At 41.8% G+C, this 6,000-nt stretch overlaps 1 protein-coding gene across 1 annotated transcript in view; it reads left to right on the top strand.

Annotated features, from left to right (window-relative positions):
- Positions 1-1,440: 1,440 nt before the first annotated feature.
- LOC138453779 (PHD finger protein 7-like) overlaps positions 1,441-6,000 on the top strand; it is a 1,510,505-nt gene continuing 1,505,945 nt past the window's right edge. Inside the window, exon 1 of the mRNA XM_069606924.1 lies at positions 1,441-1,585. The gene's annotated coding sequence lies outside the window, so the exon portion shown is untranslated. The remainder of the gene's footprint in view (positions 1,586-6,000) is intronic.

Here is a 6,000-nt window from a genome sequence, read left to right as displayed (position 1 = left end):
CATCAACCTGAAAGCCTGTTACTTGTAGATCTGCCTTTCCATTCGGAAAGTTAAAATGCACTATTGTGTAAGGATGCAAGAAGGCTATAACATGGCTAGCATAAGCATGTTGTGCTTATCAAGTATAATAACGAAGACAAGTGGAGATAATAGGCCAGTTTCTGTCAAAGGCTAGAAAGAATGGGGAAAAGTCAATCACTCAGCCTCCTATCACAACTGAAGAAACACGCATGATTCTGGTGGACAATAGTCTGACAAAATGTTATGGCTTACGTATGTATTTAAAAGGTTGGTAGGGACTGGGAATAGCCAGCATAATGTTAGTTGTGCCTAAACCAGATTGTAATAGCTGCTGGGCTACTATGCATTGGTATGCAAAAAAGATGAACGCAGGCCCCCTTAACTCTTAAGGGATTAAACGTTCTTACTCCTCTAAAATTAATTCAGTTGGGCAATAATAGCAACTTTTCTTTAAATCTGTGAGAGACCACTCTGTGATTGATGTGCACTATATAAAATGGATATCGCTTACTGTGTTTTTCTTTTGGTAGGTTGGCTAGGTGAGTTAATGCACATCTTGTTGAAATATGAACACAGCTTGACCGTCAACAACTTCACCAGATTCATTTCTGTAAACACCTGCTCAGCTTTTCATTGTTCCAAGGTCAAAAAATATATGGTATTCAATTTAATTAAAGGTAATATCACTTTATATCTATGTTCAAAAAAACGAACTGCAAACTGATTTTTTTATGTCTCAGTTTTATTATCTGACCGTTTTCTTGTCTTTAAAATGGGTGTGGGCCCACTGAAAATGTGGGCAGTGCTTCGAGCGAAGATGTTCTCTTCAAACAAAGGTCGCATCCCCAGTTGCAAGTCATCTCTCTAAAACGTAGCGTTATTTTCGGTTTTACACGCCTGTGACCACCTGCCTGCCATGACTCCACCCACAGCCGCGCCCCATTACTCCCGCCCTATCGCTGGAGGAAATATATCAGTGTGAATCACTCCGTGGCCTGAAGAGCAGCTAGCCCTCACGGTAAGGGGGGGGGTTGCAAACTCGTATTCCGGGGACTTCATGCACGGTATACAGAGTGGGGTTTTAGTTTTGTGTCAAACGTTTTTGTATTAAACTAAGTATGCAAAGAAAAAAAATGAATCACGCAGTTTCAGTTTTTCCAACATTGTCTTTGTTATTCAGTACATTAAGGTGTGTTTTAAAAGTCCTTTCCCTGACCGCATGGACCTAAAACATTTAACCCAATTTCTGAAGTGCCGGTCGGTCCGGACATTGTTGCAGCTACTTCCTGAAATGTGGACCCTCAGTGGTCCAGACTCCAGAGCATATAACAGAGGCGCCATTTGACGCGCGAGCGTCCGATCCTCTGCACTCGCTAGTGGCTTCTTAAGTGTCACAGAGCTGCCTCTATGACGAGCGTCGGGCGGGTGGAGGAGGAGGGGCGCGGTGCAGCAGCACTCCTGAGCCCGCCGCCCCTAGCACAGCCCCGTCCTCCTTCTACAGACTCCCCCCTTTCCTGCAGCACGCCACCGCGCAACAAGAAGAAGCATCTTCTGGCCAGTCAATGTAAGTGAGGCACGAGGAGGCACGCGCACAGGTCGGTGGGAGCTGCAGAGCTCAACATCAACCAACCAGGCCCGCGTGCGCTTTCATTATACTCTGCAGCGTTAATGCTGGGGTCACATTGTACGTCACCCGCCTAATTTATGCAGTGTGGACCCCACGGCCTAATGTACAAATGGGACACCGTGAGGGGTTCCTATGTGCTACTGCCTCCTTACTTAATCTCTCCGGCCCGATGCATTATATTTCACTTATGTTGACTTCAATCTTGAGGATTTTAGTTTTTTTAGTCAAAAGCTGTGTTACTACTGTGGATACGAGAATGATACCTATTGTTAAGAAACTCAAGTTTTACTTATTCGAGGGCAAAAAGACAAGTCTTGATATGAGAGGTTAACTCTTGACACTTAAGTATATTTGTATTACCAAATGCAAATGTTCTGACTTCTTAAATATAGAGGGTATGTGTTTTTGGCAAGCCAACCTCAGGAACAAAGACAACATCATTTAGCTGTGGGTGGACATGCATTAGCAGCATAACCACACACAACAAAGTAACTGCTGGCAGGTTCTCTTAAAGGACAGGCTATTTTATTGCACTGATTTGATAATACTCAAAGCCTCTTACAGTGAGACAGATTACCACCACTGGTTACCTGACTGTTCCTCTTTGACCCCCCACTCTGTGCCAACAATCTGCTCTGATCTCAATGACACACACCACTCCACTCCACTGAGGACCTGGGGCTCACTGCAAGGCAAGGCCCAGTTAAACATAAGAGCCCTGTTGCATGGAGAGTCGCGTTGGTTCAGTTAATGGCAGCGGGCGGGTCATAGAGAGTTGATCAGTGACACTAAGACAATAAATATGCTTTAAAATCCCCGACCATAGATTTGGGTGGAACAGTTTATCTCAATAAAAATGTCCTCGCGTGGCTCGTTTGATTAGTTCTTTCCCATATCTTTCTGCATCATGTAGGTGACCTTCTGACAATCGCCTCACTAACGATTCTGCCTAATCGCTCCACACTGTTAATGAATGTTACTTCTCATGTACCACTCCATGATTGTTGCATTGTATCTATTTAGCACCATGACAGCCTTGTATATATATATATATCACTCCTTGTCTATTGCCCCAGGTATACTGATTCTCTACTCTTGCTTCACCTATATGGCGCCTTTATTGTCTCTTGTATTGTTCGTTGGCTGACTGCTGCTTTATATAAAGTGCTCCTTGATTGTTTCTTTATACATGTGGCTTCTTGATTGTTAGCACCCATCACTAACTTGCTCACCATTCCACTTTCCACTACACACATTGACTAGCCATTCACAAACAGAAGGTGAACTGTTAGTACTCCTGAGCCCCCTACACACTAACACAGTTGAACCTCTACATCTCTCCTAACAGTTTGCCACAGAGCACCCCCAACACACCATCTCTTAGGGCAAACCTAGTCAGTAACAAACTGAACAGGATACCCATACCTAGAGATCCCTGCTGGATACATGTACCCCAAGGACCATCCCCAAAACCTGCCCAGAGACATACCAATACCAAGAGAACAGGTTCTCCCATTTGCCCTGATCAACACTTAAGTTTTACTAGTTGCCTCTCTATCTTCTTCTACTACCCACTCTTACACAACCTAGTGCCAAGAGTCAGAAAAAATGCCGGAAACACTTTATATTATATAATGTCTCTTTCAGATTGGCAACCTCTCTGGTGACTCTGCAGCCTTTTTTGTGCTTGAATTTATCTGACCAGCATCTAATCAATCATGCTTCAGAAATCGGTGTGGTCTAATTTAAAACTATAAATCCCTGTTGTTTGGATTAGAGAATGCTACTTCCTATAAATCACATTTTAATTTTTACAAAGGATAGATTACAAAGAGTTGAATGCATGGAGAGTGTTGTGAGAATAATCATAGTCACCCTAACTCTCATATTTTTATAGTCCTTTATATAGCAATAAAAAGTCACCAGCTGCATTACAAAACTGAGGGACACTTTAGCACCCACCATTCCAGTAGCTTCATGAAACATCATGGAAACAGTTGCGTCGATGCACATTTGATAATGTTGGAGTGCTGAGTGTCCCTTACAGGCTTTCTGTTCTGAACCAAACTGTCCCTAGCTTAACTCAGTGTGGTGGGGTACATTTATCCAGGGAATACACTGCTCCCCACAATTCCCCAACTCGCTAAATACAGTCTCCAGGACATACCACATGTGTGCTCCTTGGATCACGCTTACAGCTATGTGATCATGGCGCCAAATGTGCTTCTTGGTTCACAGTGAAAACCTGATAGCACCCAGCTCACTTCTTTGCCTCGTCTACCATCAAGAAAATGTCCCTTGCTTTAGGATACAAGTTGGGTTCTCATATTACCATCCTCTATCAGCGGGGCAACTTCTTCGGCCAGTAAGGGTGATTTTACCATCTTCATGTGCCCACTTGTAAGTATTTTACTACCCATTGCTATGGGTTGGATGATTCCTTCAATCACACTCCCTAACAGAAAGTGTCTCACTCCCTTTTTCTGAGGGTTGATACTTGTAGGAGATTTCTTGGTATTATATCTAATATTTTGTGGTATTTTGCTATGGTGGTATTTTCTTGGCTCTTGCCAATATATTGTGGTAAACATATTGCAGTATTTTTATAATGGTGAGACTAATTTCAGAATTCTGCCTAATAATTATTTCACTAGGGTCACTAACAACAAGTTGGGTTCCCATATTACCATCCTCTATCAGCGGGGCAACTTCTTCGGCCAGTAAGGGTGATTTTACCATCTTCATGTGCCCACTTGTAAGTATTTTACTACCCATTGCTATGGGTTGGATGATTCCTTCAATCACACTCCCTAACAGAAAGTGTCTCACTCCCTTTTTCTGAGGGTTGATACTTGTAGGAGATTTCTTGGTATTATATCTAATATTTTGTGGTATTTTGCTATGGTGGTATTTTCTTGGCTCCTGCCAATATATTGTGGTAAACCTATTGCAGTATTTTTATAATGGTGAGACTAATTTCAGAATTCTGCCTAATAATTATTTCACTAGGGTCACTAACAACAAAGAAATATTGGACTAATACTCTCTGAATAAATGGCTCATGCTCTCCTGTGATGCTTTATTTACATCACTCTTATGGCCTTTTGGCTGCGTTTAAACAAATGTAAAGTATGCAACTGAAATATTAATTCAGCCTCTCTAAGTAAAACAATTTACTGCGGCTAACTTTGCTTTGAGAATTTTCTTACTGCACGTTCATCTCTCTATGCATGTCAAATCAAAGAGACTGAATGCAGAATAAATAAAATGAGACTAACACACTGATTCATGGATTATTTGTGCCTAAAAAACAGGATTTGCGCGCCATACTGCCCACAAATTCCCATTAGTTAAACAGGGATTTGCGGGCAGAATGGCACACAAATCCTGTTTTTTTTGGCGCAAATAATCCATGAATCACTTTGTAAATCACCTTTTCAAACTTGTTCTTTATCATAAACTAGAATTATGCAAGTTACACCGAGTGACACGTACACACCCATGTTATAATTCACAATGCAAGCAAAGTTTTTCTTGCAATGGCTTTCAACGCTCGATCTCTGATAATGTGCCAAGCTCTGGCAAATAAACCCTGGCTTCCAAACAAAAGTTGGCAGGATAAATATACTCTGAATAACAGCAAAACTTGGAGAAAAATAAACACAGTTTTACATGTACATTTAAATTTGTATCTCTGATGCAGCGCCTACAGATGAACTGAATGATGTAATCTGTGCTACATAGTATCATTCAATTCACCAGCACCTCAATTAACAGATAATTACCTAAATTAAGCTGGCGGTATTCCCTGACCCAGCTTGGCAGTGATCCAGGGTCATTCACAGCTAATGTCGCTCGAGTGTTTGCAGCCCTTCTAAAGATTGCCAACCCCGCAGAGGGACAGCCTCAGCCTGAATTTCATCCAAGCAGTCAGTCAGTCAATGAGTGCAAGAAAAGGAATGCCTCTCTAACTCTGCCTCAAACCCTTTTCAGTCAAGAGCACCTCCCCTTGACCAGATCACCCCATTAAAACATCACACAATTTCCTCTGTGCCTTTCTCATTGTGCTAACTGCATTGCTGAAGAGAAAAATGATACATCTTTCTTGCGCTTCCTGCTCCAATACAATGCCATAATTTTAGTATAACGGATCTTCACATTCCAGATCTGACATGACAGATACAGACAGCCTGCACGTTCAAATAATTTTTCTTTCCCATTTTCAGAGCATCATGCATTTTGCTCAATCTGCATCCAGCTTATTTCATGGACTAATTTGCAGTACATGTTATTATGGGAATCTGTTACATGTTAAATGGGTTGGGTTGATTAGTATATTAGATTCATGTTAG

Source organism: Ambystoma mexicanum, chromosome 4p, assembly GCF_040938575.1.
Source record: "Ambystoma mexicanum isolate Mex_15411 chromosome 4p, UKY_AmexF1_1, whole genome shotgun sequence".
Lineage (NCBI taxonomy): Eukaryota > Metazoa > Chordata > Amphibia > Caudata > Ambystomatidae > Ambystoma > Ambystoma mexicanum.
The sequence above is the reverse complement of the archived record's forward strand: the minus strand, read 5'-3'. Positions and strand labels throughout refer to the sequence as shown.